Raw genomic sequence first — 19117 nt, 5'->3', positions numbered from 1 at the left:
CAAAAAATTAATTAAATTTTGTACTAAAAACTATCAAATTTCTATAAAAATAAGACCTAAATTTTCCATGAAAAAATTAAATTTTAATTCGAAAATATAACTTTTTGACAGAATAATTAAATCTTCAAACAATAATATTAGTTTTCAACAAAGTAGTTTACCTTTTTATGGCACGATAACTTTCGAAAAATAGATCGGATTGGATTCTTCTTTACCACACTTTTTTAAGGCCGAAAAAGAAATAACAAGTTTGTAAACCAGCTATTTTGGATCAAAATTGAAAAAGTAAGTACAATTTCAAAATATTTAAAACCGAATTTTTTCAAGTTTTAAAAATTATATGTACGGTTATTTATAGTACTCAGAAACTCAAACAATGTATCCTAATGACTTTTTTCTATGAGAAGAAAATTATCACAGTTAGAGCATTTTCAAATTTAAAAAAAAAACTAAAATGACACTTTTAAACCAAACAACGGATGATATGAAAAAAAGTCAAGAAAAGAAAAACGTTGATTTTTGATAGCTCTACAAGTTGAATAAAACAACTTTTTTAATTTGGCCGCAAAGTTCAAAATCAAAATTTGATCGCACCAAAAATAATGAAAAATCCAAAAATTCAATTTTTTGGTCAAACTATGCAAGATACGAAAAAAATTAATAAGCTAAAATTGCGCGAGCTGGAAAGATCTACAAATTTGTTGTGAATCACTTTTCGATAGGAGGCGTAGTTTTTGTTTTTAATCGTAAAAAACAACATTAAAAATAAAAAAAAAATTTAATTGAAATAACAAGCAGATGAGCAGTAATTTTTCTTTAATCGTAAAAGACAAGATTACCCGAATAAAAATTCTGCGACTTGAGTCGAATTTCTATGACTGCAACACGTGCAATTTATAACTTCGAGCGTATACCTGCCCTAACAAAAAGGGTCATTTTAACAGTCATAAAAGCTAATCTTTGTCGATACCTAAGTCAATACCTACGGCGATACCATAAGTCCTATACCGTTTTTCCATACGAATATTACGAATCGAAACTAAATTTACGTATTACGAGTGCATACTTACTATCTTTCGCTAAAAGATTATTATGGCGCAAGCTAAACTTTCGGAACGAGAGAGGGTATCTGTATTAATGATGCGTGGTTGGGTAGATCGAGTTCGATCTTATGATCAAGTTCGTTTGCTTTTTAATCGCCCTTTTCGTAATGGAGAAGGGTTAAATCCCGTCCCAAAATCAACAATTGAAAGAACTGTAAGCCGCTTTATGAACCATGGATCTATCAAGGACCTTCAGAGAACTGGTCGCCAAAATCTGCAGGATCCGAGGAGGTGCAGATGGACATAGCCCAAGCATTTGTTGAAAACCCACACCTTAGTTTACGTCGAGCTAGTGATGAGCGTGACGTTGCTCTTGAGACAGTGCGAAATATTTTAAAAAGCATTAATTTCCATCCTTACAAAGTTCATCTGGTACAAGAGCTCAATGAAGACGATCCTGATCGTCGGGTTGAATTTTGTGAAATTATGATGGACAGAATTGATAGAGATCCTCTTTTCTTGTACAATGGAGTATTTTCAGATGAATCTACTTTCACTTTAAAAGGTGAAGTTAACAGGCAAAATTGTAGATACTGGTCCGACACAAATCCTGATTTGATGTTGGAGAGTCACACACAATATCCACAAAAGATTAATGTTTGGGCCGGCATCTTGAATGATACATTGATAGCCCCTTTCTTCATCGATGGTAATCTCAATGCCCGTGCATATGAAGAACTTCTCAGAAACCAAATTGTACCAAGAATAAGGGAGATTACAGGCGATAATTTTCAAAATATTTGGTTCCAGCAGGACGGAGCTGCAGCTCATTACGTTAGGGAGGTTCGAGCATATTTGGATACTCAGTTCCTTCAAAGGTGGATTGGAAGAAGGGGTGCAATCGAGTGGCCTGCTAGATCTCCTGATCTGACGCCTCTCGACCATTTTCTTTGGGGTTATTTAAAGAGCAACGTATACTCAACGCAACCGCAAAGCTTAGAAGAATTGCAGAATCGGATTCTGCAACAGGCTACTTTGATTGATAGGGAGATTTTGTCAAGAAGCTCCAGGTTTTCAGTTCGTACATCTTCACTGAAGCGTGAGAGGCAAGGGGACTCACGCTAATCAAGCACCCCAAAGGAAACAGAATTTACTACGTCCACGTCGTTGTTCCTGGGTAATGCTAAACGTAAACGTAAACTGCTTGGAAAAAACCTTGAAAAAACCTTGAAGATCATCACCAAGATCAATACAAAGCTCACCAATGAATTTCTCGTTGAAATTTACTTCAGAAATTGCACTGATCTCTTGGAAAACTTTGTTATTTCAAATAACCTCTAACTGACCTTGAACGTTACAATTGACCTATGACTTGGGTACGTACATGAACGTAGAATTTTCCGCTCTTTCGATTGCAGATGTAAAAAATGGGGTTGCTATTTGCAAAAACAAAGTTGACCTTCAAAAAGCCATGAAGGTCAGCTTCAAGGTCAAAATAAAGGTCACCATTAAATTCCTCGTTGAAATTTACTTCAGGAATGACCTTCACTTTTTAAAAAAATATTTTACCTGAGGAAATATACAACCGTCCTGGGACTTTTTAGACACCCTGTACACACACACACATATAAAATCAACTTATTTACGGATTGTTATTTGTATCATAGTTGCTTGACGATGATATCGAAAATGTTATTTGTTTTTACGTATTTCTAACGGCTTAGGAGATCCTTCTAGAAAATTACACTTTTTATTTTTTTGAACAAAATTTTTAAGGGTTATACTCGTTTAGACCCAACGATTCTGAAGTTTTGAATTAAAAATAACTAATTTAATAATTACCTACCAATTTTTCGTTCATAAGTTTTAATCTTATTTATGAGCCAAAAAAGGTTCGATAATCTAAGCCAAGACAAGGCTCGACTTGAGTCAAACTTTCGGAGATGCTATAAAATATCATAACGGACAACCCCGGACTCTTTTTTAAGGGATTATAACAAAAAAATGTATTGTGCTAAATAAAAATGTTATGCATATGCATTATTTTGAGGTTACGTCTTTTTTCATCTCTGCCTTTCCGATAATCTGAAAATTATTTATGAAATAAACTTTTTTTATTGCCTGCAAAAAGGGTTATTTCCGGGAGATTAGTTAATATGTTTATTTGTAAGTCCAAAGTTTTCGGCCAAAAATATTGTGTAGTTTGGAAGTAACGCTCGGGTAAATTCTAAAACACATAACCTCGAAATATATACGCACGTTGTTAGCAATATCAAAAATTTGTTGATAAAAAAACACAAAAAAGTGTGAGGGGACGTCCGTTAGCATATTCGCTATCATTTCCCAAATTTTTAAGACAAAATATTTATTATTCTAGAAAAAAGCCAGGGGAACCTAAAACTGGTAAAAAATCGACCATTTTTTAAGTATCACATGCCCCTAAGACCATATTTTTAAAATCGGTGTGCGGGATTGCGAGGGAACTATTGAACATATTTACATGACTAAAAAATTTTTTTGTAGAGTATTGAATACGCAAGTGGGTGAACCTATACAATTAATTAAACAATCATTTCCATACATTTTTCAACCCATATATAGTAAAAAAAATTACGTGAAAATCAAAACTTTTCTTTTAAAACATGACTTCATTGCTTAATTTTTTATTTTTATTAAGATTCTTAGGTTCAGCTACTTGACAAAAGGTAGCCGATTAAATAAAAATGTTGGTCTTTTGTCTTAAATGAAAATTTCGTACTGCATCGTGCACACCGTTTAAGTCATCTGCGGTAGATGGTAAGTGGGACCCTTGATAAATCTGCTATTTTCAATTTTTTTGTGCAAAAATTTGTTTCTTGTATTCCTAACATAAATTTTAATATATGAAAAAGATCATTGACTTATCTTCTTGTAATTTATAAAATTGCTAATTTAAATTAATTTTCAATAGAATAGGTAAATCTTGAACCAATAATGTTTAACAAAGAAGTTTAACTGTTAACTAAGTAGTTGCAATTTCAACAACAAAAATCTCAATGAAAATAAATTTCTAGCTATTAAAAAAATGAATTTTGAACTAAATAATTACATCTTCAAAAAAATAGTAGAATTTTTTACCAGAAGGGATGGATTTTTGACCAAAATAATAATAGTTGACTTTTATATAAAAATACATCGAACTCTCACTTTCAGTCAACCTGTTCTCGGCCTTCCTAAAACTGCTGGTTCCTTAATTTTCTCAGGGGAGCAAAGCTAGAGCAGTTTCATTATATACATATATACATAGATATTTATTCCAATTGGAAACGACTCAGGCGGCTCACACTGTTTACGTTTCGATCACCCCGAAATCAGTCCAAGGCGAATTGAAAGCAACCCCCGACACTAGAACGAAAGCGAGAGTTTGGTATAATTAACTTTCAAGGAAAAGTAGTTGGAATTTACTTTTTTGGATCTATCAATTTTATTCGAATTTATGCCAAAAATGAGAAAAGGAGGGAAAAAGGGAAGTTTTTTGAAAACAGGAGATATAAAGGAACTCTATTAAAAAGACGAAAAGAGAGGAAGGGGCAATTGAGTCTGAAGTCTGTATTTAGATGCTTCACTCATAGTAAGAAAAATCACTAATTTTCATCTTTTCATGCATTTCAAAAAATTATGATTCATATTTATAATTTTCAGGTGTGATGTCACCTTTGATGTTTGGGCGATTCCTATTTGATCGCCGTCCACCGACTTGCCCTACCTCTCTACCCAACTACCCCTAATGATTTTGTAGGATCGGCAAACACTGTCGCTGACCCTGGATGGCAATAAGTTCCCTGGTACTAATGAGGAATAGAATTCGAAACATAAAAAAATGAATTTTGTAATAAGTTATTCGGAAATATTATAAGCGACCTCTAGAGGGGGTTGATTTAGGGGGGGGGGGGTAAAGGGGGTGAAAATGGTATTATTCAGATTTTCAGCGAAAGTTACCGTACGAGAGAAAAGTGCTTAATATAAAACATATAGATTATGAAAAAATCTACAACTTTTGTATCAATCACTTTTTCACATAACCTCAAAATGTCCGAGAAGAATGCGAAAAACCGTGTTTTCTTTTTTTTCGTTTTTTACTTTTCATTTCTGCAAAAATAATTTTATTTTGACGAAAATCAATAAAACTATACCTTTTTATGTCCTCAATATTCATCAATTTTTGCAGATGGAAAAATCAATTTGTATCCGAGATAATCATTTGTTCCGGTCCAAAACACTTGTTTTTCGAATGAAAAGTGTCCTTCAGAAAATCATCGTAAAAGTTCTTTCACAGCTCAATTTTTTTTGTTTTGACATTTACTTTCTGATGAAATAAAAAAATATATAGTCTTTATTGGAGAACATGCTCAACAATGAAAAAAACTCGAAAAATGACTTTTGCAACAATCAATTTTTCACTAAATATTGCTAATTTGTTCTAATTGTAAAGTATATTAAAAAACTGATTACTCCATTCAATTTGAAGGAAAAAAATACAAAAAACTGTATTTTATTATTTGACCAGAAGCTTCATTTTTAAACACTAACGCTATCAACATTCAAGTTGATTCTTCGAACTTTGACAACATTTCGGAAGACTTCGATGAATACGAAAGCATTTCACGTGAAATCGAGCAACGAGACCTTTGCTTGAACCCCGAAATTTAGTTATCAAATGAATTTAGCGATATCGAAGAAACGTTTAAAGATCAGTAAGAAACACAGTATACTGAAAATTCGCACCATAAAGATCAATTTGAAATGTTGCTAAAAAGATCCAGGCTAGCGCAGTATTGTTTATTTATTTATTTTTCATATGTAAATTATGTTGTAAACATTTATAGTGAGAAAATCATGAGAAATAAAATATTTTTGAAAAAAAATCTTAAATTCTGAATAGCCTCGGAAAACAATTGATTTTTCCATCTGAACAAATGTGTGAATATTGAGGATATAAAAAGATATACTTTTGCTTAGTTTCGTCCGAATAAATTTATTTTTGCGGAAATGAAAATCAAAAAACGAAAAAAAAGAAAATACGGTTTTTCGCATTTTTCTCGGACGTTTTGAGGTTATGTGCAAATGTCACTGATAGAAAAGTTGTAAATTTTTTTATAATCCATATGTTTTCTATTAAACACTTTTCTCTCTGAAGGCAAGTTTTACTTAAAATCACAATAATACCATTTTCACCCCTTTTAACCCCCTCCCCCAATTAACCTCGCCATACCCCTGCTCACGCATTTTTCTTTTTTACGTTCGTTGTGAACCACTTTACCATTTCCAATTGTTCAAGTGCTGTTAAAAAAATTTTTTCCAAAGTGTAATTCGCCTGGATTAATCTGCGAATTTTTGGCGATTCCAACTATTGGCTACTTGTCTTAATAGATTGTAAATGAGAAAAAGTGCGATGTTGTGTTTCACCATAAAATTAAAATACAAAGTGTTTTTCAAGCCTGTGTAGGTTCACTGTAATTCAACTACGAAGCTGTAAATATCTGTAATATCATAAATTTTGCACCCAAAGAAATTAAATCTTAGATCTTAGTGTATATTATTACTTTGCACCTAAAAATGTCAAAACTTGCAACTTGTAGGGTTCGGACTCAAATGATAAAAAGAGATCAAAATAGCACTATTATAAATTAGGTTTGGAATTTGCAAGATAAAATATTTGATCAATTTAAACCATTACTATTTTCTACTATTCTTTGAAATCTATAACTCTATAAAAACTATTTTTGATCATCCAGTGATAAATAGTAGTGTTTAGAATTTCTAAAAGATCTTATTGTATTAACTCTAAGCCTAATTTATACGTAGACGTTTCACTGTAATAATTTGCTAACATTTGAGTCCCAGCCCTGAAAGTTGAAAGTTTCTGAATTTTTAGATACAATTTATTAACATGAAATTAAATCTGCGCAACTAGCGATAATTTAGATTTACATAGGAGCAATCAATTTATTGCTTTATCACAGTATATATTCTGATCATCAGGACTTTTAAAACTATTGCTTGAATTTCGGTGGACGTACGTAGCCTGAAAAAACTTCTAATTTTCAACTTATTAAGGTCGGTAACAGCGGCTGGCGATCCCTTTAGCTACCTGGGGGGAAGTTGAGTAGAGGGGGTAGAGTAAACAGGTAGACAGCGATCATGGGGACATCGCCCATTAGATTACAACTTGTGCAGCAAATTTTACGAACCATGAAACTAATTAAAATTAGAATTCTTCACCATTTAAATGTTTCAACATGAAAATGTAGACCTTTTAGCAACAATAAAGTGTTTATTATCTTAATTGCAATTAGAGTTCGAGAAATAGTTTTTATATTCCTAAACTGAAATTAAACTCATGTCATTGTAAAATAAAAATACAATTTATCACCGAAGAAATTGTATGGCAGACGAGGTGGTCCCAGATCGTAAAATCTATAACGTATTATAAAAGCGAGTACTATAAACATGTAGCACTCCTGCGCGGTGCGAAGAATTGTAAAATTGTTGGTTCTGAGATGGAGGCTAGAAAACCTGCCGACGACGTTGTAAAGATAAGACGCTCAGAGGTATCGATGGGCCCGTTGGTCTTGGCAATTAAATAAAAACCATCTAGGCGATATTCCTTTTGCCCAGTACTATTTTCCTTTTCTATCTGAATTTCTTTCACTTTGTTGGACTTGCAATTTTCTCACGTTTTCGCAATCATTCGGATGTTTCACTGCTTTTGAGATAAGCCGCATAAATTGAGGAAGAACACACGCAAGTCAAGCTTTTCTATATATTTTGCCATAGGTGAGAGATCTGCAAGCTTCTAATTATATTTTTTCAAGATAAAAATTATTTGAACTTCTTCTGCAAAATGTAATTTGAATTTTTTTTAATCAGTAAAATAAAGAATTTGCAATGTGTAAAGGCATGCTTTCAGTAGTGTTTCCTGTTTTTTAAAGAATTCGTATTTCCCATTTACAATAAACATCTCCGCTTTCCCCCTTTTCTCGTTTCTTAGCTTAAAAGCAAAATTAATAATTAGGACCCAATAATAAAATTCAAATAATTGCTTAAAAGTCTAAACACTTTGTGAAAAAATGTATTTCATGGCTTAAAAATTTAACTAATTTGCTGAAAATTCCTTCCTTTTTTTATCGAAAATTTAACTATTTAATTTTCGGTCATAGATTTTAGATGAAATTTCCATTATTTTCTTTTTCTTTTAGCGTAAAAATTCAAGTACTTGGTCCAAATTTAAACTACCTTTCATTTTATTGATTGCCAATTGAACTATTTTGTTAAACTTTTTTTTTATAAAACATAATTTTCTTAAATGAAAATTTTAGCATTTCATTTTTGGTTGAAAATTGATAACTTTTAGTTGAAAATTCAACTGTTCAATTTTTTGTTGAGAATTAATAATTTTTGGTTAAAAAATCAACTACTTGTTTGAATGTAAAACTACTTTGTTAACAATTGTATTTATTTCTAAAAACTTTTTTTTTTCAATTGTTCTTTATTCTTTGGTAGAAAATTATTTTTCTAACTGAAAATTTAACGATTGCCTTTTCCGTTGCTGAATCTTTTTTCGTGTTTAAAAATTAAACCAACTGATTAAAGCATGAACGAAATTGTAGTATATTTATTTTATTGGATGAATATTGAACTATTTTGTTGAAAATTAATATTTTCAGGTTGAAAATTAATCTTCATAACTCTAGTTAAAAATGTATAGTCATTAGTTGAAAATTCAGCTATTAAATTTTGCAATGATAATTCAATTGTTCAGCTGAAAAGTCCTCTTTTTTTATCAAAACTTCAATTACTTTGATCCAAAATTAAACTGCCTGACTGAAAATTAACATTCGGTCGAAGATAAATTATTTCGACTATAGAAAATTCATCCGTTCTTGTATTAAACTATGTCCTTAAATATTCGTTTTATTGGTGGAAAAACTTTTTTTTTATAGTCATTCTTTTTCTTAGTTGATAATTAATTTTTTTCACGGAAAATCTGACACTTTTATTTTCGTTTAAAAAATAATTATTTTTAGTTGAATTTTTGGTTGATAATGCAAATGTTTGGTTGAAAATTTGCTTTTGCATTGAAACAAATTGAACTTTTTTACATTCTCATAAGAGAACGTATTAGATTTGTGTAAAATCTGACCCCCCCCCCCCTTTTTGTCATATATCCACATTTTGAGACCCCTTGAATCCGAAAAACAGGTCTGTCTGCACGTCTGTATTTCTGTCTGCCTGTATGTCTGTCTTTTTCCACAATTACTCTTGCAAAAATTAATCTATTAGATTGGCCTTTGGTACACTCTTTCAGTGTTGTAAACTAAAGGTCACGTTCGTTAGCCACCTATTTTTGATAAAAATTCAAGAAGTGGGCCCAATTTGAATATTTTCGAGACCACTTTTTCAAAAATTCAAAAATACTCTGCTTGGTTATTCATGGTATTTAAAAAGTCTAACAATTCATCCAAATGACTTTTTTTATAAAACCAAAAATTACCAGAGTTAAAGCACATACAAAATTCCAAATAATACACGAAAGTGAACATATTAATTATGCCAAATAACGCACGATATGAAAAAAAGTCAGCGAAAGTAAGGTGTTACTTTTTAAATGCCCTACAATATTATCATAATAACTTTCAGAATTTTCTTGAAAAATCGATCATTCAAATTTTGACAGCATACAAAATAATGAAAAATTACATTTTCCAGCCAAAATTAACAGTAAACAAAAATCTTCCCGCTACGTGGGCACATTCTCGTCACAAGTTTTTTTCTTTTAATTTCCTTTAGTCTGGTGCGGAGGGTTTCAAAAAATTTAATTTTTTTATGTTTTGAAATCTATTTTCTACGATTAAAACCAAAAAACGGAACTATCCAAAAATTGTTCATGACATATTAATTCATTTTTACATTCTCATCAGAGAAGATATTAGATTTGTGTAGAATTTGACCCACCCGGTTTTTATCAAATGTCCACATTTTGTGACCCCCTGAATTCGAACAACAGGTTTTTACTAATGTGTCTTTCTTTCTGTATGTATGTATATATGTATGGATTTGTGTATGTATGTATGGATAAATGTATGGATGCATGTACGTATGTCTATTTGCACAATAACTTTTGAAAAAATGTATCTATTAGATTGGACTTTCGTGCACTCTTCACGTGTGCTAAACTAAATGCCAGGTTCGCTAGCCAGCCATTTTGGATAAAAATTTAAAAAGTTCGCGCGTTTTGAATATTTTTAAAACCACTTTTTCCAGAATTTAAAAATTCTCTGGACGTGTATTAAAAAAGACGAACAATTTATCCTGATTACTTTTTTCACAAAACCAAAAATTACCAAAGTTATAGCACTTACAAATTTAAAACAAAAACAGGAAAATTAACATTTTAAGCCAAATAACGCACGCAATGATAAAAAGACAAAAGAAAAATGTTGATTTTTGAATGACCTGCAGGATTATTATAACAACTTTTGAGTTTTCATGAACAATAGAAAATTTAAATTTTGATCGTGAAAATGAGACCACTTAAACTCTTATCTAACACGACGCTGCTGTCTCTTCCCTATCATTAATCGAAGTTTCCTTGGACTGTTGTTGTAACTAGACTCTCGACTCTAGACGCTTGTAGAGACTCTTTTTATAAATTATTAGGAGATAATGCAATAGGAATAGGGCACCACAACTGCGATGTACAACCCGATGCGGTAGAAAATTCATCCGACAAAGTCTGGGTCACTAATGTTAGGGATATAATTTAGAAGTTAAAACACAGGCTGCTGTTTAGACCGTATGTATAACTTTTAAATCGTAAAAATAAAATTGGAAATGAGCAAATTCAGTTTATGAAAAAACGACAGAAGTTGCAATAAAATGTTTAATAACAAAAGTTATTAAAAAATAATGTGCATTAAAAAAAAACAATAACACTATGTGTTATTGTAACATGCCAATGCATGTTATGAATTGTAATGATACACATTTATGGAAATGATATACAATTTGAGGGACAAACACGAGTGCGAAGTACGAGATACGTGAGGAGAATGTGTTCATTAAAACCGAAGGAGTTTTAATAAAAGAGAATTCACAATCAGCACATTACTGTTATCGATGTTTTGATCTTTAGTTTTAAAAGTGTTTGCACAATTATGGGGAATGTACAAAGAACGAGCACGTAGCGCGAGGTAAATGCACCATTGATCGCGAAGCGCAAGATAAATATATTGTCGAGCGTGAAGCGCAAAAGCCAACAGTCCTGCGTCCCAGGCGCGCTCAAACTTGCAAGCTTGCAAACGGTTAAATTTCTTGGTAGAGGTTTCATCGCTTGTTTGAAAATTCGTAGTCTTAGGACGAAAAGTTAAATATTTAGTCAAAAATTGAATTATTTTGTTCAAGATTTAATTACTTTGCTAAAAATTTCACTGCGTTATTAAAAATTTAATTGTTCTGTTAAAAGCTGGTATTTTTCTAATAAAAAGTCATCTGTTTTTGGTAAAAAAGTTCTTGCTTGAGAAATAAATGTATCTTATAAAATTCGTCTTCTTGTCTTGAAAATTAAACTATTGGGTTAAAAATTCAACTGTTTTGTTGAAATTTCGTCACTTTTATTTGAAAGTTCAAGTACACTGCCGTGCAAAAATTTGAGGCCACCAGTCTTTTTATGACTGAATAAATTCTCTTAATTTTAATTATACCAGAACTAAAAAAATTTCACTTTGAAAGGTTGATTGTTTTCGAACTTCTGTGTAAAATAAGCCCAGGGCGAAGTCAATTTGTATAGTTTTTAATTAGATATTGTAAAAATAGGGTAAATTTCAATGTTTCCTTAAATTTTCAATAACTTCCGAAATAGACAACATTTTTCAATGTTCTTGGGCTGATTTTGAAGCTTTTTTCACCATATTACAACAGCCTATGAGCATAAATCTTAAAAGAATTTCTTTTTGAATTGCAAGAACTTGAATTCGTAACGGAAAAGTTGGAAAAATTACAATATTATTTTTGGTAACAAAAATATTTTTGTAAAATATATGAAACGTATAATCATGAAGTTTCTATGTAATTTCCTCAAAATATATATTCATTTACCTTTTATTCGTATTTGCCGACAGATAAGATGTTTTCAAATTTTTCCAACTTTTTTATTACCACTTCAAGTTCTTGCAACTAGACAAATTAGCTGTAACCTGGGCTTATTTCATACAGAATTTCGAAAAACAATCAACCTTTTAGAGAGAAATTTTTTTAGCTCTGGTATAATTAAAATTAAGAGAATTTATTCAATCATAAAAATAGAGTCGGCTTAAAACTTTTGCACGGCAGTGTACTAGATTGTAAATGCAACTGTTTGGTCTAAAATTAATCTCTTTATGTTGAAAATATTTAATTATTTGGTTAAATGTTGAATTCAGTATGATACCTAACTACCTATACATTAATTTTATTTAAAAGAATGTATTTTTCCATTTTATAATGGTGTAAAATGATTGACATCGTGTAAAACAAAATTTGAAATCAAATAATGAAATAATTTTATTATATAATCATACTTCTTGAGATAGTATTTTTAAATGGTGGTAATGGAAATATTTAGTTGCTGACGTTTTCTCATTTTCGCTGGTAATGAGAAGTGTAATTAATTAGAGCCTAGCTATTTATGATTTTACTATTAGTCACATTTACAGCAAAGATGTCAGAGGCTACAACAGGCAATTCCGGTTAATTATTTCACAACATCTGCTACTCGCGCGGCGCACTTTGCATTAATCTGGAGACATAAAACGTGCCACTTATCTGTTTCGTAGATATGTACTGCGTCTTCTAATCGCAATTTACATGACTTGGACTAATAGAGGAAGAATCATTTTCAAATTCTTAAACTTATTCGAAATATTGTTCCACTCTGGGGATTAATGGCCTTATGCTAATTCGGAACTTTTCATTTGAGGACGGATGTTGAAAATAATCGTGTTTTTATTAATTCTGTTATCTTCAGTTAAAAATAGTTAAATCTGAACAAGACTTAATCTTCTAACAAATGATGAAGATTAAATTCTTAACCACTTGAAAAGTAATACATTTGCAAATTAAATAGAACAAATTGATGGAATATATAAGTAAAAAGTTGACAATGTGATGTCCCTGAAGTATCATACTCTTGTGTTTAAAGAAATAAATTTTTTAATCACAGGGTTCTGTGAAGTGTATTTTCTCAAAAATAACCTATCTGAGAAGTGCTTTTACTTATCCCCAAGTAGTGAAACGTTCAACCAAAAAGATCAGTTCTCTAAGAAAGATATAATAGTTGACATTTAGCCCGAAAATAATAATTTTCAACAAAAAAGTTCATTTTGTATCCAATTCTTAAACCTCTTGTCAAAAAGACGAATTTTCCATTAAACATTTTAATTTTCAGCCCGAAAATATCAATTTAAAAATATGTATTTTCAATGAAATACTTGAATTAAATGTTTTCTGAAAAAGAGCTTCTTTCGCCCCGCTATGAGTCAAAAGTTCTGTGGTTCAATTCCCAGTAGAGCGAAATGAGCAGATCTTTTTTAAAAAAAAAAATTGAAGAAACGTAATTCATAGCTCCATCTAGTCTTTACAGTAGTTAAGAAATTCTATTGTTGACTGATGGTAATACAGATTCCTTCAAATACTTGAATTTCTAACCCAACAAAACGACTTTTCAACCAAAAAGTTAATTAAATAACAAATGCTTAAATTTTCTGCTAAAAAGACGAATATTTTACAAAAAAATTGAATTTTCAACCCGAAAATATTAATTTTTAAGGAGAAAGTTCATTTTCAAACAAATAGTTGAATTTTTAACCCAACGAAAGGAATTTTTAACATAATACTTTAATTTTCGTCCAAAAGGGATGACTCCTTAACACCATGGGTAAATTTTCAGCAAAACAATTTATTTTTCTATCAATAACTATTCTTCAAAAATTCTTTGCCAAGACAAATTAATGTTTAGCTTAATAGTTCAACTTTTAACCGTAAAGATGAATTTTCAACCAAGAAGGTCAACATTCTGCCAAAAAAACAAAACAAATCTTCTGAGAAAAAATTACTTTTTAACCACAAGTAAAACAATTAAATTTATATTTAAAAAAAAAGTTCTTTTTCAACAAAACAAAACGAATTTGCAACAAAATAGTTACACCCTTAAGTAAAATATATCAACTTTCAGCCGAAAAGATTCTTTTGCAAGCGACGGGATTAATTTTCTAACAAAAAGAGAACTTTTGAACAAAATACATAAATTTCTGACCAAAAATTAAATAGTTAAATTTTTAGTTCAAAAAATTAATTTATAACTAAAATGATAAACGTTCAACGAAAAAGCTTAACTTTTGAATAAAAAGACCAAATTCATCAAGTTTTCAACAAACGTGGAATAGTTAAATTTGCAGTCAAGTCTTAATTTTGAATTTTGAATTTTCCATAAACAAATTCGAATTTTCTACAAAACAGTTGAATTTTCAATCTGAATTTTCAATATAATGGTAGGCTTCTCACCGCGAAATAATTTGCATTAAAGTGAAAAACAAGAGGGCTTCACCAATTAAATATTAATAAATTTGAAAAATAAATAGAACAAATTATTGGAAAATATTATGAAAATACTTGTTAATAATTGTTTTAATTGTCATTCGGTATTGTGTCTCTGACTACTTTCTTTTTAATTTATGACGTTATATATTTTTAAGAAAAAAATTTAAATATTTAAAAACTTCAAAGAATTAAAACCAAATCGATATAGATATTATACCAAACACCAAACTATTTATTTTTTGAAGCATTTCATGGTCAACATAGGATTTCGACTAATATTTAGCATTTAAAGATATTATAATAAAAAAAGTGTTTCACTAATACCAGAAATTTCCTTTTTCCTGTTACATAGTATAGATTCTTTTAAAATACATAAAAACATGTAATTTAGATGATTCTCTTAATGATTTACGTAATATTTTTAATTATACTGCTAGAAAAAGCTAAATGGTGGTACATCCATCGCCATTTTAATTATATATTCACATAATGTTTATTAAACTATCGATCATAAATTGATATCCAGGCCTGATATAATTTTGAGCTAGATCGGCTAATTACAAAAAGTTTTTTTTAGTTTAGCCATTTCAAAAAAAAATTATCTTGTTTATATAAGGTAAACTTTGTTGATATTCAAAATACAACAATACGATATCGCATCGATCGACCTATAGTTTAAACTTTTATGACTGCCCAGTACCGATTTAGGAAGTTAAAAAAAATAGTTAATTTTGTTCATATAAGAAAATATTTCTTGATATTGAAATAATGACGATAATATTATATATGGTATAACTGATTAGATGACCAAGGAAGAAATACATTTTTGTAGTGTTCCTTTTTTAGGGTCATTTAAAAAGTTATGATACCATTGCAAAGTACTATTAATGTATTCACTACGTGTGTATTTATTTGAGCTTATTTTATGAGCATTTTACTTCCCCATAGTCATCAACTGAATTTTCTTTCTGATAGACGCAGGTTTTTCCTTAACAAAAGAACAAAAATAGATACTTTCGATATCTTTGCTATTTTTCAAGCTTATGTTTCTGTCTTACCAAAAATTACCGGTATTGATTAATCAAGATTCACCATCGAAGGTTCCTCAATAGATCAATTCACACAACCCAAAGATGCTAACAATTACATCAAATGCACTTCTTTTATATTCACAATATAAATAAAAACCTCTTATAAACAAGGTTAATAATTTGCGATATTGTTAGGTTATGGTAGGTCATTAAAGGTTCTTCAATTGACCAATTTTTTTGTCTTAAGATGGAGACGGAGGATGCACACCCTCTCATCCTTATCGAGGTTGGGGGCGGGAGGATAATACACTTTTAATTGCAGATTATATTTGGTTAATATTAAAAATTATATACAATATATATTTCAGATTTTATATAAATATATATTGTATATAATTCTTTAGATAGAGCAAATGTAATTTGTAATATCAAATCTGTAATATAAGTCTAGAGAATTCTTACTCAAAAAGCACGTAAAATTAACAATATTTGAGCGCTTGAAACATCATTAAAAAAAATTTCTTGGAAAAAACAAAATAACAGCTTTTTTCTTTGGTTCAAGCTGAAGAAATTTCAGGTTCGACATATTCAACTTTTTTCAAAATATGTGCGTAGGACTCAATCCAAAAAACATGTTTTTGGCTATTTTCAAAAAATTAGAAATTGAGCAAAAAATTTTTTTTTAATTTATAATTCTTTATTATTATTCAGTAGCAAAAAATGTACATAGAAAAAATTCGCCATAATTTATGAAGCAATAGGGAAATTTTTTTAGAATTTTCAAAATTTTCAATTCAAAAAAGGGAACAGAAGATATTAACCGAATTCAAAAAATTTTGTTTACTGTTTTCGGATGTCAATCCACAAATTTTTTGTTTACTCAGCTCAAACGATTCGACTAATTTGATCATTTTCACTCCGCCCTATTGTATATTGCTGAATAAATAGTCTTGAAGAAGTCGATGAAATAAGGTTTTTCCTTACAAATACTAATTTGTTATTTCCCAGACGTTAAATTAAGAAATTTTACATTACAAAGTTCTCTCCATAACAATATAAACTATGTTTTTTAACTTTATAAACAGACACTAGTGGGTTATAAAAGATTCAGCATTGGGCTGATCAAAGCGTCTGAAAGATTGAACGAATATGTAACATATAATATTCTTATTATTGCAATTAAAAATATTTTTCTCATATAAACAGAATTAATGGTTTTTTTAAACTTCAGAAATCGATACTGGTATGTGACAAACGTTTCAACAATAGATAAATCGATGCGTCTCGAAGATGCGAACAAATACACTGAATGATTTTGTATTACAGGATTTTAAATATCGAAACACTTTTCCTTGTATAAATAAGATCATTTTTTTAAATATCTAAGCTTTGAAAAAGCTTCTCTAAATGGCCAATCTAGCTGAAAATGCTGTTAGACCAGGATATCATTTGGAGCTACAATTCGTCCTATTTTCATGATTTTTTACTTTTTACTTTTACTTTTGTGTTCACTTTTAATTTCACTTTTCGAGATATAGTAAACAGAAAAAAATTACAAACATACGCAAATTTCACAAATTCTATTTTCGAGATCCTGGGATCGAATTATATCGAAAACTGTCTAAAGAGTAGACTTGAAAATATAGGTCATTACAAACCTCCTTCTATGAAGAAGCAAAGGTTTTAAGAACTTTGCATAAAATTAGTCTTTATTTTGCTTTTTTTAATTCATCTAAATCTAGGATTAAAATACATTAAACTAATATAATTTAAAAGATTTTTCACGAAGGGTTTTAAAAGCGTTAGACAATTGGTTAAACTTTTTAGATGATGTGAGATTTCAAGGTCACAGCATTTTTTGAATAGGGTTTGAATAATTTTTTTAAAATATTTTTCTGTCAGAAGTGAAGTATTTAACAATTTGATTGAATATACTAAAAATTTTAGAATTCTATATAGTATTGAAAAAACATATTATGTAAACTTAAAGCAACAACACCGTTGGTCCTTATCCAGTTGTCATTCTCCTGTCTTGAAATGAGCAATGTTTCAATAAGACACCTGTAGCAAAGGCCGTAACTTCCGATAACAAACAAGAGTTTTTAGTTGGTTGTTTTTGCGCCGACTTTAGTGAAGGCTTGGAAGGTTGGCCATAATATACTATGATAATCGTCATATTGCTTCCTTATTTTCTAGACGTAAACGGTTGGAGTTGGACGTTGATGTACGGCTGAGGCAAACTTTTCTTCGGGGTTCTCAGGAGGCACCGGCTTGTTGTCGGCAGAGACCACAGTTGACAGAAAAGGGACATTAAGATATATTCTAATTTGGATACATTTTTCGTAAGTGGGATAACTCGAGAAGGCGCAGGCTGTGTCCCAGCAGGGGTGCGAGTCAGCTTTTTAACGACTCATTTGTGTCTCTCTGAAATTTACGAGTCAGCTGATCGATTATTTTATTTTATTTTATATTCTACTCCCTCGCCATATCCCTTCCACTTTTTCTCATCCCTCCAACTCTATTATAATCAACCCATGTGGGTAGTGATAGTAGGTATTGCACTTTATCGACTTATCGCGTTTCAGGAGATAATCGTGATATCTTGAAATTCTCCTTTTGTTGAGGATGCATATACATTTTTATTTTATTTTTTACTATTAGTGGTCATCTACAAATTACGTAAAACTTTTTGTGGGGAAGAGAAGAAGTTCATAAGATCCTCATGTTTCTTATAGATTAATTTTGAACGAAATTAATTTATGTTCGGTCATATAGCTAAATTTTTAAATAAAAAAGATACATGGAAAAAGAAAAATTAAATTATCAGTTGAAAAATGAATTTAAAAAGAAAACTAATTTTAAACAAAATATTTAAAACTTCAACAAAATAGTTTAATTTTCCACAAAATAAAGACATTTTAAAAATATATATATGAATTTAAAACTAAAAATGAAATAGCTTAATTTTCAGTAAAAAAAACAACGAAGTTTTAAAAAAGTCTTAAAATTTTTAACCAACAGGATGAATTTTTAAAATAAAGCATACATTTGGAACCCAGAAAATAAATTTTCTACCAAAGAAAAAGAATTTTCATTAAAAAAAATTATGCGCAAATTTCCCACCAAACGATAAAGGTAACAAAAGAATCAAGAAGATTTAGTTAAATTTTGAACTAAATTAATTAACTTTGAACCAAAGAGATCAATTTTCAATCAAGATCATTCTACCAAAAAACACAAACTTTAAACAAAGTACATGATTTTTGAATCAAATAGGGGATAGTCAAATTTGCAGTTAAGAAACTTCATTTTTAACTAATAAAACCGAATTTTCAACATAATATTAAAATTTTCAATCAAATAAATAAAGTTTCAACCGAAAAGATGAATTTGCAACCAAGGAGCTCCATTTTTTAATAAAAATACGAA

This window comes from Belonocnema kinseyi, chromosome 2, assembly GCF_010883055.1.
Source record: "Belonocnema kinseyi isolate 2016_QV_RU_SX_M_011 chromosome 2, B_treatae_v1, whole genome shotgun sequence".
In the NCBI taxonomy this organism is placed as follows: domain Eukaryota; kingdom Metazoa; phylum Arthropoda; class Insecta; order Hymenoptera; family Cynipidae; genus Belonocnema; species Belonocnema kinseyi.
The sequence above is the reverse complement of the archived record's forward strand: the minus strand, read 5'-3'. Positions refer to the sequence as shown.